Below are 22,634 nucleotides of genomic sequence, written 5' to 3' on the forward strand. Positions count from 1 at the left end.
TATCTAAAATAAAACATTTTATTAAAGTACTACTATTTTTAATAACAAAAATGCAGATTTGATTGCTACAGTGTGATTAGGCATAGGCCGGTATAAGATTCTTTTGGTATGATAACCTTGGAAAATAATATAATCACAGTATCAAAGTATTGCGAATACCGCTCTAAAATCTATTGTTTTTAAATGTCTGGGTAAAAAACTAAGACATTTTCCCTTTTGAACACAATACATTTTATTTTAAGAAACATTTGAAATAGTTTGGAAGAATAAACGTCAGACTAAATAATTAACCATTGACTTCTGCTATCTTCATTAGCTTCAAAAACACAGATTTCTTTACATCTAGAAAAAGGAATCTTTGGATATGTTTTCTGCTGGAGATACTGTTGTCCTAAAAAGTAAAAAAAAAAAAATAATAATAATAATAACAATAATAAAAAAAATCAAGTAAAAAAGAAAATATTACATCCACCTTAATAATGGTATAACAGAAATTTTGTGCGGTTTTAAAACCTTGACTTTTCCGAACCACGGTATACCTTGAAACCGGTTATCATCCCAAGTGTGATCATCATACTTTCAAAAGTTTAACCAAAGTCCCTTTAGTCTTTGGTTTAACACCAATCTACAAACATCAGCACAGATCATTAAGCAGTGTTGAGAGTGAATAAATGCGAGTGTTGAATAAGGCTGGGAATCAATTCATGAGTCCCAATTCGATTCAGAAGATTACAATTTCATTTAATTGTATTTTTGATTCATTTTGTGATTCTCAAAGACAGTTCACCAAACAATACAAATTTCCTATTAATTTACTCACCCTCAGATCATTCAAGATGCCTTTCTTTCTACAGTAGAACATTAAAGATGATTTTTAGCGGATTCTCACTTTGTGAATCTTATAAGGTAGTCAATTGTTATAGTTTTTTAGATTAAAAATAAACACATACAAACAAGTCCAAATCAATTGCCAAGGCCCCTAGAGACACGCTGTGTTGTTAAGCAAAACAATCAGTCTGTGTAAGATATTAAACATTATTTGTTTTGCGCAAGTGTGTTGACATTTCTGTCATTTTCGATGACAAATCTGCATATTGGGTGACCCCAAGGTGAATTAATTAACATGATTTTTGAGTAAACCATCACTTTAATATGATTGAATGCGATTTTTCTTTTAAAAATACATTGGTTTACAAATGAACGGGTATATTAAAACAGATAAAACCTCTATTTCAAAAGCAAACCATGTTTGATCAATGAAATTTTGTGGGGGGAAAAATATAAATTCAATTAATATTGAAATCTATCAATTCTTTTGTCAAAAAATCTTTAATCTCAATCTTTCGAAGAGTTACCATCCTACGTTCTACAGTACGTACAGTAATTGCCCTTTCTTTTTTTAATTTTTTCTTTTTTTGGCACCGCAGGACAAATCAAAGGTCACTACCATCCAACTCTGCCCTAGTTTACGCGTCTCAGCTTTGAAATATGTCATTGATCCAGACAACCTAAATGGTCAAACAACTCCACTCATAAAAGAATCGAAGAACAGACTCGTAGCAGGAATGAGAAAACAACAAGGCTAACCTTTCACACACACTATGGCCCGATTTTCCATCAGGTTACAGAGTTCTAAGGAAATGCAAAGAACTAAATTTAGTGACAAAGTCAGAGTCAGATCATGTTAAGTCTGAATAAATATTGTAAAAGCTTCTCACGTGTTTTCACAATGTAAAGGAGCACTTCTTTCCCTCACCTTGCTCTGCAGCATTAGAGTGCCTACACTAAAGTAAATCTGCTTTTTCAGTTCATGTTTGATATGGATGCGGAAAAATCAGGTTGCTTGGCCGTAATGCAACACAAATCCATTATTTGAGTTTGTGCTTACAGCAGCCCTTGATCCCCTCTGAGTCTACGAAACACAAGCTTTAGGTCCATGAGGTCCATGGCACCAGCTGGTTAAGCATTAGATTTAAGGTTTAGCTGGGGCTTAGTAGGAGTGCTAGTCCCGGGAAAGAAATGGAGAGCAAAAAGTGATAAAAACTGTAGTTTAACATGAAGACAGGAAGAAGTTGGAATTATGTCCACTGGCTATGTCCCAAGAGTTCCTGAAGGTACAGTGAGCATTGGGTCCGGCCAAAAAAACAACAACCACAGTAAACATTGGAGTCACAAACAAACTGGTTATTCTTTTATCATATACTGTAGGGCTGCTTCAAGTCTCTCAGGGACACGATTTGTTTGTTTGTTGTGAAAAGAAAATTGTAAGATTCTGAGATCATATGAGATCAAATGTGCTTCTATTATGCTATTTTAATCATTCCCAAATTTGAAAATGTAATTTAAAAATGTAAAATGTAATTTGCTTTCTAAGTATTTTCACAATTCAGTTTTAGTGATCTTTATGTTTACAATTGCGCTCCATTCACAGTTCACTTTGAACACATTGATGTCATACTGAACACAGCCGTGGCTCATTACGAAAGCTATAGGGGACCTATTATTTAAAAGCGGAATTTATGTTACATCTCCAAAGCTTGTGAAAACAAAAAACACAGCAGACACTAATGCTTTAAATTTATAGTAGGTTATTTATTAGGTAGCCTATTTCTGTAGCCTACTGTATATGACATGGGCCTGTTGGTTAGAACATTACTCCAATGGTTTACATGTGTCAAATTGTAAAAGTAGACTTTTAAAAAACATAAAATAAACAATATCCTACTTAATAATAATAATAATAATCGTCGTCATCATTAATATCAATATTATTTTTAAAGTATGATTTTTTCCATTTACTAAGAAATAATAAATATAAAATTTTATTTTTTAATAAATAGCCTCATTATTTATTTATTTATATGATTTATATGATTTATATATGATTTTAGAATACTTGTTCGCTTTTGTAAGTGATATTATGATTTAGAATAGAATGTGTAATGTTCTCAATAATATTTTTAAAAGAAACACAGGTCATATATTGGTCTTTTACATATATTTTGATTAATATGTAAAATGAGTGCATGTTTTTACCAAAACTAAAATTGGACTTTTTTAAATGCATGTGTGTGTAAAACAATATAATTTGCACACAGAAATTATGGGGTGCATTGCACCCCAAACGATGCATCACACTATGCACTATGCATCACACTATGATGGAAACTACCGCTGTTTGTGAAACGCACCCCTGCTTACTTAGTTCTAATAACTTGTGAAAGTGTGGTGCTGTTGGTGCCAAGAAAGCAATGCCCTATAGACACGCAATATATATATATCATGTGTCAAATGCAGATTAAAATCCAGTGGAATTGGATCTATAGGGAGATATCCGTTCTCTACAGGGACCTTAATGTTGCACAAAACAACATGGATATGCTGAGAAACCAAGAGGGTGTGCTGAGTTCTCTTCCCTTTGAGTATTCCTGGTGGATTTTCAATGTCATCTATGCATTTCAAAGCAATGCAGATTTTCTACAATAAGCTACTTTTCAGACTTGCAGACTTTGATTGTTGTTGTTTTATGTCACATTATATTGCATAAGCTGCCGCGTATAATTAAACTTGTGCTTTAAAAATGTCCTCTCTTTCTTATGAAAGGTCTGATTCATTTGCACAAAGATTAATTAAAATAAAATTAACTATTCTAATATAAATGATTCACCAATTCATGACTCAATAATAGAAGGCACTGTAACTCAAAACAGTACGTGTAAACAACACTGTGCAAGACAAGCTGCTATTTATCAGAGCAGGTTTCACACTGTTTCATTTTCATTAAAAAAATAAAACATTTTTAGGCCTTTAAAAATGTTGTTTATTCTAAGCCCTAAGAGTCCTTCACACATACTTTTCATTCAGTTTTCAGTACTGTAACTGTTTAGATTTAAAGCATTTAAAGAAAACATTAATTAATGGGCTACCGGCAGCCTAATTTGAATGATTGAAAAAAATGATAAATTGTGAACTGGCATAGTGCTGCAGATACTGATTTTGCAGACATCATTTGCATTCAAAATGACCATACAAAACTAATTTCATAAAAACTATAGACTATACAGACTATAGCCGATTGCGGACTAATGCCCCATTTCCACTAAAGTGGTACAGCTTTTATGGCTGTTTCCACTCTCAAAAGGTATCTAAAACAGAACCATACCGTACAACTTTTTCGGTACCCTTTCGGAAGGGTATCTAGCACAACAAAAGGGTACCAAAAGGTGGAGCGAGACTCGCAGCTGAACACTATTGGGTTTACAAAGGTTAAGCCAGTAGCTTGTGGACAAGTAGGAGAATAAAAATAAAGGAAGCGCCATTTTTAAAAACACAGCTGAGACATTAGACCAAAATAATATATACATATAATAATGAGCCATGGTCAACCTGAGCTTAAACAAACCTTGTCGTCATCTTGATGAACAGCCACTAAGCCAAAAAGAAGAGCAGAATCTACCTTGTGCCCTGTAGCTGCTTACAAGGCCATCTAAAGCAAAAGCAGTTTCGCTTTCTCACTTGCACTCACCACGCGTCTATATTTGAAACAACGAATATCTTGATTATTAGTGTTTTTGGCTCCCAATCCTTTCAGAAACGGACAAATGTGAGAGTGACGTGAGAAAAAAAAAACAAAGGAGAAGCTAGAACAAAACAAAGAAGCAAATGATCCTTTCAGCAACCTAAAAGATGAGCAAACTGCCATTTTAATTATTATCATCGCCTTTTGTTATGAACTCGGAATGACGGAATTACTTTCTAACAAGAGTTTACATGTGCTGGTGAAGATTAAAGACACAGATGAGAGATTTGCACTGACTGCGGGCTATATGTTGCATGTTGTTTTTGAACCCAAATAAGGACTAAATGTCTGTTGTGTGTAGTTTTTCTGTAATTGGTAGGGTACCGGAGACTGTAAGGGTCTGTATTTGTTCATTTATGTTGCACTTATTTATTTATTTTATATGATTTCAGACGTTACAGTAGGCTATTTCGCACTGATCTGCAGGTATAATCAAATCAAGTTCAAAGAAAAGTTAGTAATGAACATTTATACATAAGTCTTTATGTGTGTAAAGCATCTGTTTTGTGAGAAGTGCTTCCCATATGATATGTGAACGACCCGTACAGCTTTAAGGCTAATTTATATTTCTGCATCAAGCTCACGTACGCATTGACGCATAGCCCTACGCCGTGGCCGTCGGCATCACTGACGCACACCTCTCAAAAAATGTAACTGCACGTAGCAACGACACGTAGCGCAAGCTCTGTGATTGGTCGGTTTGGTAGCGTTGATGAGTCTGGGTGGGACCGAGAGCTGCATGAGCCCGATGGAGCGAGTGTTTACAAGTGTGGAGTCCCGTGAGTGAGCTCCAGATGGAAAGTTGTTGCACATCAGCCGGTTCCCGCCTCAAAATGAGCAATTTTGAGCCACTTGTACATTCAGAAAGCGTTCAGCAAAAACAAAACACCAGCGAACAAACTCCACACAGAAGAACATTAACACCTCACTGCTGACTAGCGTTTCAGAAGTGTTATTGCAGACCAACAGCAACAGGGCGCAGAAGTATAAATGCACAGCCACGCGCATTGCATGCACCGTGGGTTACATCGGTCACTTGACGCAGAAGTATAAACCAGGCTTAACTTTGACATTTCCTTGAGGGAAATGACGTCGACTGAAACTTTCTGTCGTACATTCGTACCATTGGTACCCTTAAGGCAGTGGAAACACAAGCCTGATAAAAGTGACCCGTATTGCACCGTACTGTACCACTGAGTGGAAACATCATTTTATTGGCTGATGCTGCTAAGACAATTACGTCAGCCCCAATTTCAGACACGTCCTCCGTCAAGCATTGACGCTGAAGCTTCATGTGAATCCCACACGGCAAATTTCTTACCCCATCATTGAATCTATTAATTGACTTATGTAAATGTGTTTAAATATATTTATTAAGTTTTTATATGAATCTCAATAATATTATTCAATAATATGCAAATATTTAGATGAGTTAGGTACTATACAATTAGAAAGAAAATATATTCTGGGCTTTAGTAGATTTATTATATGAAAGGCTTCGTTTGTTTACCAAATAAGTGGACTAGATTTGTGTTTCTAACCTTAAATAAAAGTTTAAATAATTTTAAATTTCATTTACGAAGTTTTTAGTTTCAATACTCTCAACGTCAGATTCATCCCGCATAAATCTGCTGATTTTATGTGCAAAAGTCTGTCTGGAACTACTCATAATAAATATTGTACACACTCGCATGTTTCATCAATACACACCGTAGTGTGTATGCTTAAATTGTTATCAGATTATACTGTACAACATTTCTGTGCAGCTCTAGGTGTGGCACGATCACAAGTATCACAGCACAGTTATTTTGCCAACTTTGAACAGACACATGTCACACTATAGCACAAAGACAAACACATAGTTGCAAGGAAAAACAGGGAGGCGAGGGCATGAAAAAACCTGACAAACACATAAATCACCCTGCTGGAATACATACACACACACTCTTCCTCTTTCACATATATATGCAGACTCGCACACACTCACGGCGGATACACAATCTGAATGAGGTGATCGAGGGGGCAAAGGGAGGCCGGTGAAATGCGATCTGCCTCAATCATCTGGTTACAGTGCCGTCACTGTAATGCCAAATGGCTTTTTGGGGAGACGCAGGGGTCATAGTCTGACCCTGGGGATATTTCCACTGCACCTGTGCTGCTTTTTACACTCTATACAGTCAATGACACTTCATTCGCTATTGACACCCAGTGCCGCACGTGCATTTAACACAGCCAAGCATTCTGGAAACGCCTTTCTGGGAAAAGAGGTCTGTTATTTTTTGTTAAGTGTGGACTGCATAAGCAAATGGACATGAAGTAAACAAGTAAGCTTTGTTCATGTGGTGTCTGAAATGTACATTTCAACAGCACATGTGTGCCGTGCAGTCGAGAAATATGATATTTCCCTTTGTGCATCAGGCATATGTTATGATCGTGCCATCTGGGAGGGTTTAAAAAAAAGGGGATAAAAAGAAAGGAGAACAGTGATTCAAGCCCTCAGATGTGGCCAGATTAGTATGGCTGCCTGTAATTCAGTAAGACAATAGCGAATGGTTAATATTAGTCACACTAATAATTTGAGGGTTGATACGTTTTATTACACAAACATCATTATGTTGTCATTTGGGCTTGTGTGCATTTTAATTTGTTTATACTACTGTTCAAAGATTTGGGTTAAGTTATCAAAAGAAGACTCGTATCCTTACAAAGGCTGTCATTATTTAATAAAAAAAATAAAGCAGCCACTTTCTTTTTTAATGTATTTTAAATATATATATATATATTATATATACAGTTGAAGTCAGAATTATTAACCCCCTCTGAATATTTTTTTTTTCTTTTTTTAATATTACCCAAATTATGCTAAACAGACCAAGGAAATTTTCACAGTATGTCTGATAATATTTTTTCTTCTGGTGAAAATCGTATTTGTTTTATTTCAGCTAGAATAATAGTAGTGTTTAATTCTTTAAAAATCATTTCATGGTCAAAATTATAAACCCCTTTAAGCTATTTTTCAATAGTCTACAGAACAAACCATTATTATACAATAACTTGCCTAATTACCCTATCCTGCCTAGTTAACCTAATTAACCTAGTTAAGCCTATAAATGTCACTGTAAGCTGTATAGAAGTGTCTAGTAAATAAAAAAATATCTAGTAAAAGCTGCATATTTTTTTTCTGTGAAAACGTAAAAAAAAAAGGAAAAAAGTATGTTTTATGGGTGATTTTGTGAGAGTGTGAATCATATATAAAAATAAACTACAAGAAAGAATAATTACAGTAGAGCAAAGAAAAAAGTAAAATAAGTTTTATGTTTTATGGTTTTACGCAGAGTCAAACAGTTTTCGGGTAGAGAATTTAAATGAAAAAATGTAAAATTGTACAGTCTTGATTTATATTATTATTTTCATGTGATGCAAAGTTGAATTTTTAGCACTGTTATTCCAGTCTTCAATGTCATATGATCCTATAGAAAGAAACATTTCTTATTCTTACTAGCTGATATTTTAAAATATTTGTTTTGTTAAAACCATAATGTATTTTGTATTTTATAAGGAATCTCAGACAAATAAAACAACAAATTAGATGCATCATTTATTTATAAGCATTCTAGAACTATAAATATCTTTTATTTGGTCAGCTTTCATACATTTTTTGTTCTTGTTGAGCACTATAGTAGAGTTACAGTCACCAGAAATTGACTGACTGCAGATCGCTGGTAAACACACATGGACTACAAATCCGCCATTACATGGACTACAAGTTCCAGTCCTGCACCGCTCACACGCACCTTGTTTTTTTATTTTATTTGACGCGCCAGGTTAAAACCTTCTCCGCCAATCAGGTTGGCACTTTTGTTCAGGTGCACGGAGCTGCTGAAGTTACCGTAAACAGCACTTGGAGGCGCTCAAGCGCAAAACTGTCAATGCGATCGCACATTGAAGAAGATGCCCAGAGGCGATATGAACGTGGAGCTGCTTATTGCTCTGTGAACAATAATCATTTCTTCATCGCTAGATCTGGTGCTTGATCCATCTATGCTTGTTCGAGTCACTAGTAACTTTAACAACAAGCGTGTAAACTTCCTCTCTTCCTCTTCTTCTGTGTTACAAGCGGGTGTTGGAAGCTAAAAGTTGTGTAGTGCCATCTAACGTTAAGGAGTGATTTTGTATACTCTTCTGCTTGACGCCAGTGAATATCGCTTGGGTTTAAATGCGGAAAAACGTCTCGTAAAATGCTGACGATAAACGCAAACGAAAAGCATCACGATTTTTACTAGCTTTTAGCCTTGCCTTGCATTGCCCCTCGCTTTGTTTTGTTTGTTTACTTTGCTTGCTGCCTGCCTTTAGACCATCCGCCTGTTTTATGACCACGACTCTGGATTGCCTGTATCTGTTTGGCCCTGTGTTGACTGTTGCTTGCCTGACCATTCTCTGTTCAATAAATTATGCATTTGGATTCGCACCTCCTTGTCAGCGTTCACTTCACATTACAAGTTGCAGTCTTCTGTCACATAAAATTTGTCTAATCAATAGTAGCCAATCCTGTCTTTAAAATAGGCATTGTTTGATAACCAGTTTTAAGGTTTACTGCGATTTGGAAAAGTCAAAGTTTTAAAACCACAAAATTTTCTGTTATACGGTCCCTAAAGTATTTGTAAGGGTATTTTATGTGTGTGTGTTTTAATGTGTTGTACAGAAGTGCACTTCTCAATGGAGAAAAGTTTTTTTTTTTTTTTTACCCAGACATTTAAAAATAACTTTTTTTAGAGCAGTAATCACAATACCATAAAACTGTGATATTTTTATCCAAGGTTACCATACCATCAAAAACTTATACTGGGCTATGCTTACTTTAAAACACTTTACTAATAAGTGGTTGGCCAAACCGGTTGCAAAACCCTGCAAAGAGTGTCCAACTGGCCTAGTTCAGCTGGGCTGGTTTTGTTGCCATCATCCATCATAAATCCTGTTCACACTTCTCCCATCTGGAAAATGTTTAGGGAGCATTCATGCCAAAATACTTCACATCACTAAGCAAGCTGCCATACTACATACTGTCAGGGCTGTCCGTTCTCTTATACCTCAAACAAAATGCAAACAGAAGTAGACTTCTCTGGGATGCAATTGGGCACAAAATGCACTGCTACAATTACATGTGCCAGGAACTCAAGCATATACTCTTAAAGGGACAGCGCTCTTGAACAAAGACTTTCTTTGAAGGCACAGTATTAAAGATTTGTTACTGAAAACAAACCTGATATTGCTGTGAATGGGCATGGAATTATGCGAGCTGTCAGATTCACCTCCACAGCCAATGGAAGTTAACCTGACAAGGGCAGAAATAATATTTAAGGATGAGGTGATGAACATGCTTGTAGTTAGTGTTATACGTTGTGTAATAATACAGTGCTACAGATGACTCACCTAAAATATTAATAGCTACCATATAGAAATATTTCTCGAGGTGCCTTTATTTTGACACTCTATATCTTCGTGTAATTTATGAATTTCCGCCAAAGCACGTGTTTGTTTTTGTTTACTTACACCATGCACCAGATTGTGATGCAACAACAGTAGTAGTAGTAGTAGTACTAGTAGTAATTGAAAAACAAACAAACAAGCTAAATAAACAAACATGTAACTCTAAGGTTGCCAGTACCAGCCAATTTTAATGGGAAATATGACACAATATTCAATACATATGAAAAAGAAACATTGAATTTGTTTGACAGCGTTGTTTTTATACATATACTTGTATTCTACCTCTTTTTGATGTTTCTAAATAGGTATTTACACACTTATCTATTTTTTGTTTCTATGAGTTAATTTTGATATGGTTTGATGTGGTTAAAAAGTTTCTTTGTGTTGTCCTAACACAAATCGATCAAGTTAACCGAAGAATTGTGTTGATTCAGCTCATTTTAAATAAGCACATGGTTTCCGCTATTCTTTCTTCCAAGGCGGGGTGCCACACCAAAATTCATTTCCACCATGGCTACGTTGCAGCTTCTCATTCAAAACATTTAGTCTTTTTTTTTAATAGCAGCAAATCACACCAAAACGCACTAAAAATGTAAGCGAATTTAATAGAGTGAACTATAATTATAATTGTGCAGTGAGTTATTTGTTTAACCCTATGATGAACACAGTTTCCAAAATAATACTTTTATTTATAGATAAAAGTATATGGTTCTGCATACAATGACTTTATCTTGCTGGAGTTTATGGCCATTTCACTTTACTTCAGGATGCAACAATGTCGTTCTGTTGGTCTATTAAAAACACAAATATTGCTAGCAAATGTAATAGATGCTGGAGACATACTCGTTACATAAATGCACTAAATTGCACTTCAGCACCATTTATTTGAGAGCACACAAAAAATCTGCACTTGAGCAGTGTATATTTGAGGGCGCGCAAAAAGTTTTGTGCATAAACAGAGGAAATCGCACGCAAGCAAACAGACTTATTACATGAATGCGATCTCGACTTGTCATTGAAATAATACCATAGGTAGTTGGAAGATCTGTGTAAAAGGCCTGTTACCTTACCAGTTTTTATCGGGATTTGATAACCAAATTATATGCTAATTACACAATTATATGGTTTATGCTAGGGCTGTTTGATATTGGAAAATCTGACATTGAGATATTTTGATTTCTGCAATATTTATTGCAATACAATTTCTCCAGATAGCTCTGTTTGAGGGAAAAACATTAATTTGGCTTGATTTGGGTGATTTTGTAAGGGTGTGAAACATGTATAAAAATAATAAACACATTGCAAGCAAGAATAATTACAGTAGAGCAAAGAAAAAACTAAAATACACAGTGCTTTATGGTTTTCTTGAGAGTCAAACAGTATTCAGGTACAGAAATAAAAAAAATGTATAATTGTACAGTCTTCATTGCATTAATAATTCAGCAAAGTTATCCTTCATTAAAGGTTACAAATGTTATACGTAATTGTGCCCGAATGCTTTAAGGTCTATAATATTAGCCCCCTTAAGCAATATATTTTTGATTGTCTGCAGAAGAAACTACTGTTATACAATGAACTGCCTAATTACCCTGATTAAGCCTTTGAATCACAGTTTGAATCTGAATGCTTGTATTTTGAAAAACATATAGTAAAATATTATGTACTGTCATCATAGCAAAGATAAAATAAATCAGTTATTAGAAATACGTTATTAAAACTGTTGTGTTCAGAAATCTTCTTTCCATTAAACAGAAATTGGGGAGGAAAAGGGTTGCCAATATTCAGGAGGGCTAATAATTCTGACTTCAACTGCATAAATACAGTTATTTTCCACCCTGCAAAGGAAAGAGTAATAAATACAATAGAATAAAAATATGAAACAAACTGTGCTTTAGGCATCTTCACTGTCAGAAAAAAAAACTTTAGCTACAAAAGTCCCTCAGTCAAGAGCAGTGAGGGATTTCCTCCTTTTGTTGTTTGATTAATGATAAAAACAGGCAGCAGCATGAACCATTAAAGCGATCACGTTAAGATGACTTTAGATGTGTGCGCTCTGCTCATCTCAGTATGCGAATGAAACCGATTGCTGACTGCATGCTTCTGACTGTTTATGTGCGCTGCACACACAAACACACACACACACAGAAGCATGCAGTCTTTTGTGCTTTTAAGAGCAACAAATGTGTACAACTGGAAAGGGGGCGGTATATGATGCAAGAATAGTTTATCTCGATTAATGGTTTTTCATAATCGCTAGAAGCCAAATTCGAAATCAGATTTTTTATTAATTGCACAAACCTAGCTGGAGATACTGTTGTCCTTAAAAAAAAAAAAAAAAAAAAAAAAAAACTAAATAAAAAAATCATCAATTATCAAAAAATAATCAAAATTATCGTCCCATGCCTAGGGGACACACATTGCGATAACGAAACGATATATTGTGCAGCCCTAGTCTCTACTGCCATTTTACTTTGTTTTAGAAATGAAAACCATTTAGTTGACAACAGATACAAATAGGCATTTGTAATTTATATAAAAAAACACGCTCGTAATTATATTCTGCATCCCTACCCCACAGCCAATAACTGGGCGATTTAATTTCAGTTTGTATGTTTATTAAAGTTTATTATATTGGATTTTAAATGGCAGAACTGAGAATAACAGAACTTTAATGCTCCTTTCTCTCTTTCTTCGTATTGGTCGCTTAGTTATAAGCAGTCCTCAAGAGAAGTACAGTCCCTCAGTGAGCACTTACATCTACATCGGCTCATTATACCCACACATCCAAACATACTTAAACAATATGCACATGAATGCATTGCCACATATACAGTATCGACATGATTAATGAACAGCCATGAGGCAGCTAATGAGAATCAATGTAAAATTAGCCGATGCGCAAGAAACAAAGCAGCACAAAACAACAAAGCTTTGGTTGTGTGGTGGCATTAATTCGCAGAACTCAAATCTTTCTGCATCCACTTCTGCTTTAACGCTGATACCTACTGTCAAGCGGGTGCTTCAAATGAAACAAATTCCTAACAACTGTTCTAGAAAACAAATAAGGGAATAAAGGTTGTCATTTCAAAGTTGGAAAAAGTAACTATGAGTCCAAGTTCATAGTATTCATAAAGAGGCAGATAAAAAGTACCAGGATGGCTTACAAGCAAGATTCTGTAGTGTGTACTTGTCTTGGACACTTTTCTTTCCCATGAGGTCAAGGAAGAGGATTTGTGAATGAAATTACGCAACATGCTTTATAGGTCACATGACAGTAACAGCATGCAGAATGACAGAATTGCACACACTATATAACACACTTTATAAATTAAAAAAGTCAGTCATTCATCATTATTGAGGGTCTGAGGTACAGGACAAATCATTCCGGAATCTATTTATTAATGTTCACCTTTTTCATTTAGCGTAGTGATATCCTAAAGAGCTTTATCTCATAAATAGTGCGGCCCCTCATCTTTGATGTCTCATAATAACCTCTCATGACTGATTGATTAAAGTTCACTGTGTGCTTATCTGCACCACCTAATTACTTATCATCATCATGTTTTTATAAATTTCCTATTTGAATGACCTTGAAGTGGTTAAAGGTTTTACTGATCTTATGTTTTTATTGTGGTAAACTTCACAAAGTAATTACAGAGATGAAATCGTATCGTGCAAAAATTAAGTCTATTTACGGTGATTCCAAGACGGAACCATTGTTACAACCCCAAGTTGTGGTTTTTGGCTGAACTCAAAAGTAAATTGTGTAACAAAGTAAGGGGGTTGACAACAAGATAGTGATCAGATGCTAGTGATATATTTACAAAATGCGATGGTGAATCAATGAGTGAGATACATACAGTACAGTATATATATTGTCAGACAGAGACAATAAACAACAAAATGTTAGAACGACTGGCTTTGGGTGGCGCTAAAGAAAAGAACCAAACAAAACCAAACAGTCTTACTAATATTCACAACAAATGCCCTCTAATCTAATCTAATAGACAAAAGATATAATTAATAAATATTTAACGTCAAATTCAATAACGTCCTATGTAATCTATACTGACTAACCATTAAACCAAAATTACATGGGTTAAATGTGTTGAGATTTTTTTGTCATAAAGGTTTGCGGATGGAATTTTTACTGTACACACTTCAATAGCTAAATGCAAATTAGGCATCTGCTGACATAAGATTCTGATGGTATAATAACCTTGGATATAAATATCACTATTTTATGGTTTCACAGTCATTACTGAAAAACTTGAAATAGTTGTAAAAACACATTGAAAATACATATAACTTAGGAATGGAACAAAAAAAAACATTTGCGATTTCAAAACTTTGACTTTTCCAAACTGCGGTAAACCTTGAAACCGGTTATTGTCCCATGCCTAATGCAAATACCAGTACATATTTAAGTGAAGTTTTTAAACTAATTTCGAGAGGAGCACGTGATATAATTGACAGCAGCTGGCCACCTATCTACACTCATTAGTTAGCCAATCAGATCTATCCTAACCCACTATAAGTAGCCTAGCTAGACATTACTCCCTTATCTTCGTTTTCCGAAGAAACCCCCCATCCACCCCTTTCTCCTCCTTTTCTCCTTTACAAAAAGGGGAGCTCTCGAGAACCACCTGATCTCGTACTCCCCTCACATGCTCTATGGACCTGGCGGGAGCCCTGGGCTCAACTATCTCCGAGCTCAGGGTTCTCTACCGGGACAGCATGCCAAACCTGCTTACAGCTGTCAAGCAATATCTAAGTGTGAACTCTTGAAATACAAATTAAAAAGTCATAAAGATTACATAAAGATAAATTTAAATTAAAGAGCAGATCAAATAAGAAAATAAATGCATTTAAAACATTACAATACTTGCATTTAGATAAATGCCATTGCTTTAAACGTTATTCCTTTAATCAGCAGTGTGTTGATTTGAGAAGGATTACACAACATTGAGGATTAGAGTAATCATGCTGAGAATGTATTACGTTTTAAACTACTTTCAAATAGAAATGGCTTCATTACTCCAGTCTTTAAAGTCACATGATCCTTCAGAAATCACTCTTATATTAATCATTATTATTATTAATATTAATAATGACTAGTGTAATCATTTCATTTGAAACTACATACAATAATAAATAAATTTTGAATAAATAAGTATTTACCAACTTGATCTTTTTTACATTTAATAAATGCTGCCTTGGTGAACAGAATATTTTTTTTAATTTTAATTCTTAAATAAAATTAATAACTAAAAAAAAAACTGACCCCAAATTTTTTTATATATATTATGCTTCTTGGAGGCTATAGGTGGAAGTATAAAACATACTGTAATTATAACCTGACATGCTGTCTAACAGATACCCAGCAGCAAGTAATGTGATTTATGAACAACAATAAACTCCAGCAAGATAAAGTGTTTCTATGCAGATCCATATAATCTATCTACAAATCAAGAATAATAATGGGAATGATGAAATACCTGGAAGAGAGTTTAACCATTCTGACTGACATAATCAAAAATCACACACTTCATTTCAAAAATGCTAAATGCTGAGGTGCTAAATGAGGAATGACTTACAGCCTCAGGGGAGAAAAGAGTTTCAGTCAATTTTACTTTAACTAAAATATCTGTGAATCAAAACACTGAACAAAAACTTTGCAGAGCTTTCGGTTTGTGCTTTTGGTGGAGAACACAAAATAGCCTGCACAAAATAGGGTATAAGATTTGGATATCTGATCAACCCAACATTCAATCCAGCAAAAAAACAGCAATACTGACTAAAATACCGATCAATGCAAACCTACAATCAAGCAGGTGAGAATCCTGACATGCTAAATGTTATATCCACCTAAATGAGTAGATATGCCTACCATTTGTCATTATGTGATTCACTTCAGACAGACAGACAGACAGACAGACAGATAGATAGATAGATGTTTATAGTTAACAAACACGTTCAAATACACTGCCAAGGTATTGTAATCCATGTCCTGGGTGTGCCATGTGCGTAAACGAATGGCTGCTAACCCATAAAACGTTCGCTCAGAAGTTCACTCGAATTAAGCACTAAAATGAAGCTCTGAAAATATAACACAAACATTAGGGCATCATTAAGTATATTAAGCTACGACGACTGTGTAAAACACAGTAACGCTGAACATGGAGGAAAAACTGAACCGTACATTGTGTTCAGGCAGCACATGAGCGTAAAGCAGGCAGTCTCCTCATATGACCCGCTGCGCGCTCCCGCGACGCCCGCTCTGACGTCACCATTTCACGAACGCATATCAAGACGTCAGGCGCGCTGTTACGCAACTGGACTATTTAACTTCCTCGCACATTCTTATGAGCACAATTCACCCCAAAAAGACAGGATGGGGCGTCTCAGGTCACATCGGCCCAAGAGTCGCACTCTGTGCGTCCCTGCTCGTAAATAGTGTGTGAAGCTGAAACCTGAGGACGACTGAAGCTGGCCGAATGTTTATCGCATATGGTCCACAGTCTAGGTTTTTTAAGGACGCGCGTTCCCATTTGCTCAATGAATAATTTAGACCCTCATGACCATGATCAACTCATATGCTCTTGTTTAACCCCGTGTTGCATCCGCTAAGGCTTGCACGATTATGAAATGGACTATTAGTCTAAATGACATACATAAGCAAAAAAATCCATTGACGATGAATTGCCATTGGTAATGCATACTTTACGTTAGCAGGCATTAACAACTCATAATGCACTTTGACTGTTAAAGAAAATGATGTTGTACAATGTTTTTATATGCATTTACTTAAAGTGTTCTCATTATTTCTTCTACATTTACAGTGACTTCTATTAATCTGTAGTAACATCTAAGTAATAAAAGATGATGATGATGATGATGATGAGTATTATTGTTAAATTTAATAAGGTTGTAACATAATATAATATTATATTATATATAATAATATAATAACATATTAAATAATATTATGCAGTGACACGATATTTCTCAAATATAATTTATTCACTTTGATCTGACCTACACCTGCTGATTATTATCCATTCAGCAACTATTAAATACAATGTAAAGTCAACATGTAATGAAAAATCCTTCTATTTGGCTTTAATGAAATTATAACAAGTTTTATTTTGTTGTCCTTTAAGGATTAATCAAAATGTCTAATCATTAAAGTGAAAACAAAATCTTATCATCAACACTTCTGCAACAAGTTAGTTCATTTAAACTTTACAAATCATGTGTGAATGCAAAGTACCATATCAAAGTGATTTGAAGCAAAAAAGCAAGCTGACATCAGTCATTTTAAATTAGATCTGATTATATACAGTGGAGATACATTTCAAAAACAATGGGAGAGCAGACATGCAGCGACCGACACACTGATAAAATAGGATGTCGCAGGCAGCACATCCAACTGCAGAGCAACAACACCTACTCGAAATCAACACAGCACAGTGTTTTAAATCTCCTGTCAAATCCCATTTACTATGGCAGTAGTTAAATCACTGTAGGTCATGGGTGGCTGTGCTATTTGTGTACAGCACTCACGTTTGCATAAGGGTTACATTAACATTGACGCGTCACACCTCACAAGCTTTTTCTGTTGCATGTGGTGCTGCTGTAAGTGAAAACATTTATTGCAACACCTCTTCAGCGTGACTGGTCCTTCAGCATTTCTTTATGCACAGGGGTTGATAATTCACATACTGCACCAAAAACAGAGACAAAAAATATGTCATATGAATTTTCAAATGTTCTAAGAATTGCTAATTGGTAAGTGCAAAATAATTATGATTAGATAAAACAGCTGTTATAATTATGTTATAATTGCAACATGTCTATACAAGATAGATAGATAGATAGATAGATAGATAGATAGATAGATAGATAGATAGATAGATAGATAGATAGATAGATAGATAGATAGATAGATAGATAGATAGATAGATAGATAGATAGATAGATAGATAGATAGATAGATAGATAGATAGATAGATAGATAGATGCCTTTAGGTCCAATGTTCTTCAAAATGACCCCTCAGTATGACTGGTCCTTCAGCATTTCTTTATGCATGTGTGTTTGATAATTCACATAATGCACTACTGTATCAAAAACAGAGATAAAAGTACTTCATATTAATGTTCAGATGTTCTTAGAGTTCCTATTTGGCCTGTGCAAAATAATTGGGATTAGATAGAACAGCTGATTATGTTATAATTGCAACATGCCTGTTAAGACTTGCAACAATCCTGCTAAACAGTAATTATTAGTCCTTTATAATCACAATTCTGAGTTTTTAAGTTTGTGTCAACATCGGCTAGTTGCCTGTTAAAAAAAGACACCTTGAAATTCAAGGATTACATTACATCAAAGAAAAATTATTGATTTATTCTATGCCAAAATGCTTTAGAAGACAAAAAAAATAAATAAATAAAAAACGACCACCTATAGCTAAGGACAAGTCATCCAACAACAGTGAAGTACACATGACTGATCTCTGAATCATCAAATATTTCCAGATAACATTTAACCAAGGCCTTTTCATACACAACTGTTCTGTAAAAATAAATGATGTGAGGAATGATTAACTCATTACACTTCAAGTGTGCCTTATTTTCTAATATTTCTATGAACCAAGGTCAATTATCTTGCTTATACTCCAGTTAACACCAATCCGATGTTGTATTTCAATACATGTCACATGTTTTGTGTCCTAAAACTTCCCTAGCGCTAATTACTTACAAACCTCATCTGTGTTTTGTTTTTGAGCTGATATTTGACCAATCTTAGGCTGTGAAAAAAAATGTAGCATTCAGCTTAGTGATGAGGAACTAAAAAGCTGTCAAATACTGCATAGAACTAGTTTAGCTGTGTGGTTGCTTTAAAATAATTGAACAGCATGTTTATCAAGTATTCAACATAGTAGCTAGCTATAGCCCAATACAATCATTTAAACTCAAATCAATTTGTAGCCTATTATCCATATCAAAAAGAGTAATAACTACTGTAGTTCAAGTGTACTCACTATAGTGAGCTTGTCATCATTATCATATAAACCCATTCAGTTTGACACAAACTTTCACAACACAAAACTGTGTCATCCATAGCGACTAACGTAGTAGCCTAAATGTTGACATGACATTAAAGGGTGTTGACTCGACAAAACTGTACATTTTGTACTGGTTATAACATTCTTCCCGTCTCTTTACTTAAAAATAGGAACTAGTCAACTAGTCATGTGCAATGTATGTTGAACTGAACTTGTTTAACTAGCCCTCTCTCGGTGTCCTCGTTTGCCGCGTGCAAAGCGCAGAGCTTCAAAACATGCGCTGCAGCGCGTCCACGACGCAGATGTTTTAGAGCTCTGCGTTTTCGCGCGCACCATAAGTGGACACCTCTGAAGTGAGAAGCCCAACACGACAGCTGACAGCAGGACAAATACTCACCCACTTCCTTACGAAGAAACACAAACTGCTTCCAAAACAACGCGAAATGGTACATTGAAGTCCCACCAGCAGTCTCCTTAACGAGCGGTCTTCTTCGTCGCGAGTCGCCCGCTCGGCGCGCTGCGATACCCTTCCAAACCGCTAAGAACTACTTAAAATAATAGCCTATGTTCGGATTATATCCACTTAGAAGGAAAGTGTTAGTATGTTATTTGTTTGACCACGTTTGAAAACGATTCGGTTTCGGCTGCCACAACAGGAAAATACACGAGCTTTACTATAGTCGCTCCACCCCCTTTACGGTAAGGACGAGCTGATGGTATAGAAGTATGCGATTATATCAAATGCTGCTCTCTACAGGTTCACAGCAGCTTAAACCTTTTAACCCTCTGTGAGATGGATGACCCTGTGGATGAAAGCACTTCCTGAGACAGATGTGCGGTTGCCAGTGCTCACAGATCCATAGGTCTCGAGCGCCTTCAATTTTTGGGTGATCCACTTTTATATGTTAGGATTATTTATGACGGAGAAGGCTGACCCAATTGTGAGGAAAAGAAAACATTTTAGTTGTACGCGTATGTTGTGTAGGCCAGATGTGAAGATTTACATATTTATTTAGAAATAAAATGTATTTATTGATTAAGTATATTCATTTATAAATCATTTTAAAATGATGAAACAGAAATTATTTTGATGTGTGTAATTAGGCGATATTTCTTGGAGCAAGAAATATCTGTAAGAAATGTTTATCAGCTTTTAAAAACATTTTAGTTGATATTTACAAAATGTAGGCTACACTGATATGTAGACTAGAACATTATATCCATTGATTAAAGGGTTAGTTCACCTATAAATTGAAATTCTGTCATTTTTTGTCTGATGGTAAAAAAAAAAAATTCAACCCTATAAAAGAAATCTGTATTTCTGTATATTGTATATATAAATGTTCAAAGTTAACAAATGTTTGATTTTTTTTTCGAAAGGATCATTTTGCTAATGATGGAAATTAATGCAAAAATGAACATCAAATGTTGAGAAAACATCTGTTACTGACGTTATTATGTAATAGTTTAAGAAATATAAAACTTAACTTTATTACCTTTTTACATTTTCAGTCATTTTCTAGGATATCAATAGGGTTAGCATGTGTTAATGTCAAAATGTAAATGAATTAAAGGGTAAGTTCTCCAAAAAAATGAAAATTCTGTCATCATTTACTCAATCTTTTCTTTTTCCAACCCTGTTTGAATTTCTTTCTTCTGTGACGCACAAAAGAAAATATTTTGCTAAGAAAGCTATAATCTTGTAACCATTGACTTCCATTGGTAACACATGTGTGAAACAATGTTTCTACTCACAATGATACAATTTAGTGTTATTTCCCTGGAACTATACGGGAAAACTAATTCGCATGGCCATCAGAAGATTTAAGTTCATGCACTGTAAAAAGTCCTGGTTGCTTTAAATTTTTTAACCCTTTAACTGTACCCCTCCAAGAAAAAAAAAATTGGATTGCATTTCTTAACTGCTTATGTCGCTATTAACACACTCAATGCATTCCATAATTTATAAAATATCATCCTCTTCCAAATGGTTGATCAAAAATCTGAAAATATAAAGTGTAAGACTAATTTATTTAAAAACATAATCATAAAAAACATTTTTAAATACTAAATCATCTTTATTTTTTGAAGTATGCCATTAAATATTTCAGATTCTCATTTAACCTGTTTTTTTTTTTGTTTTTTTTATACAATAAAGCCAAAATCAAGTGTAGTAGTGCAACAGGATTATGCTTGTTTGATTATTTTGTAAACCAAACGTGCTGTGTGTGTAAACCATTACATGTCATTATTTTAAATGGTAAATCATTTGGTAGAGGAGGCAGTTAATGGGTTTTAAGCTGAATCAAATTAACCTTATGTGTCCATTAAACTTATATTATGTTAAACTGACTTACGTAAAACAGCTTGCACAACTTATAAAATTAAGTTAAAACATGACTTAACTTAGTTTGATAAGATACAACAAACTGAAAACACATGCTGTCGTGATTATTTGATTATATAGTTTTTTTTTACTGTGCTGGAGGAGGGAAACACACATACATTTTGGCAGACTGAATTATGTGTAAAAAATAGTATTTGTTTCTCCTAAGTCAAATGTTACAGGTTTCTAATATAATATCTATTTATAATATCTTCTTTTGTGTTTAATAAAGAAATAAAAACTCATATGATTACAAACCTTTAAGAGTTTCTTTATTCTGTAGAACACAAAAGAAGAGTTTATGTAAATTTGTTAAATTGTCAAATTAAAAAAACATGAATAAAACACTTAAGAACACCCCATTTTGAAAAGGAATATTTTAATCCATTTCTCATTGAATAGAGGCAATGTTTGTTGGTGCATTTGATCAAAACAGATTTATTAAACAGATATATCTAATAACATTTTAGTCTCCAAACATATTTAGAAAATGAAAGATAAAACAATTAAATAAAAAATTTACAACCTACAAACCTTTAACTAAATTTTTCCTTTTTTTTTTTTTTTTTTTTTTTTTGCTTCTTTTGATTTTTCCTCTTTTCAAACGTTTTTCCTCTTTTTTAAATTTAATTTAATTCTCTAACATATAAATTTGGATGTACTAGTGTTTGGACCATTATTGTAAGTTATTTTCTTATAAGCTCCAGATTAAGCTTCAGCACTGACTAAACTATTGTATATGCACAAATATAATATTGTAGAGCTTCCTATTAACAATATGAACTCAAAAGATAGATTTGTGAGGGGTGTATTTATATATGCTGAGCACTGTATGTTGTCCATAATCAGTAGACAATGAGCAACTGTAACACACTAAATTTCTCCAATCACTCGGCATATGGCATTTTAATTTTTTCTCATAATTACTGAAGCTTTTACCCATTACTTGAGTCAGTAAATACAAAAATGTTGAGCTAGTTGTCAAAATCTGTCAAGCTAATTTTAAAAAGATCTTCAAATCTGTTTTTCCCTCAATATGTCTTCTAAATTGAACAATTTGATGAATGATTTACAGACCTGTGTGTGTTGTAGGCTCAGTTCCATGATGTACTGC

General features: G+C 34.4%; 1 protein-coding gene across 5 annotated transcripts in view; it reads right to left on the reverse strand.

Annotated features, from left to right (window-relative positions):
* thraa (thyroid hormone receptor alpha a) overlaps positions 1 to 19,830 on the reverse strand; it is a 56,354-nt gene extending 36,524 nt beyond the window's left edge. Inside the window, exons 1-3 of one of the 5 annotated variants that reach the window (XM_073935979.1) lie at positions 16,269 to 16,326; positions 15,957 to 16,165; positions 9,840 to 9,911 (exon numbers count right to left, since the gene is read on the reverse strand). The gene's annotated coding sequence lies outside the window, so the exon portion shown is untranslated. 5 annotated transcript variants of the gene reach the window in all.
* Between the last annotated feature and the right edge of the window lie 2,804 nt (positions 19,831 to 22,634).

Source organism: Danio rerio, chromosome 3 (assembly GCF_049306965.1).
Source record: "Danio rerio strain Tuebingen ecotype United States chromosome 3, GRCz12tu, whole genome shotgun sequence".
Lineage (NCBI taxonomy): Eukaryota > Metazoa > Chordata > Actinopteri > Cypriniformes > Danionidae > Danio > Danio rerio.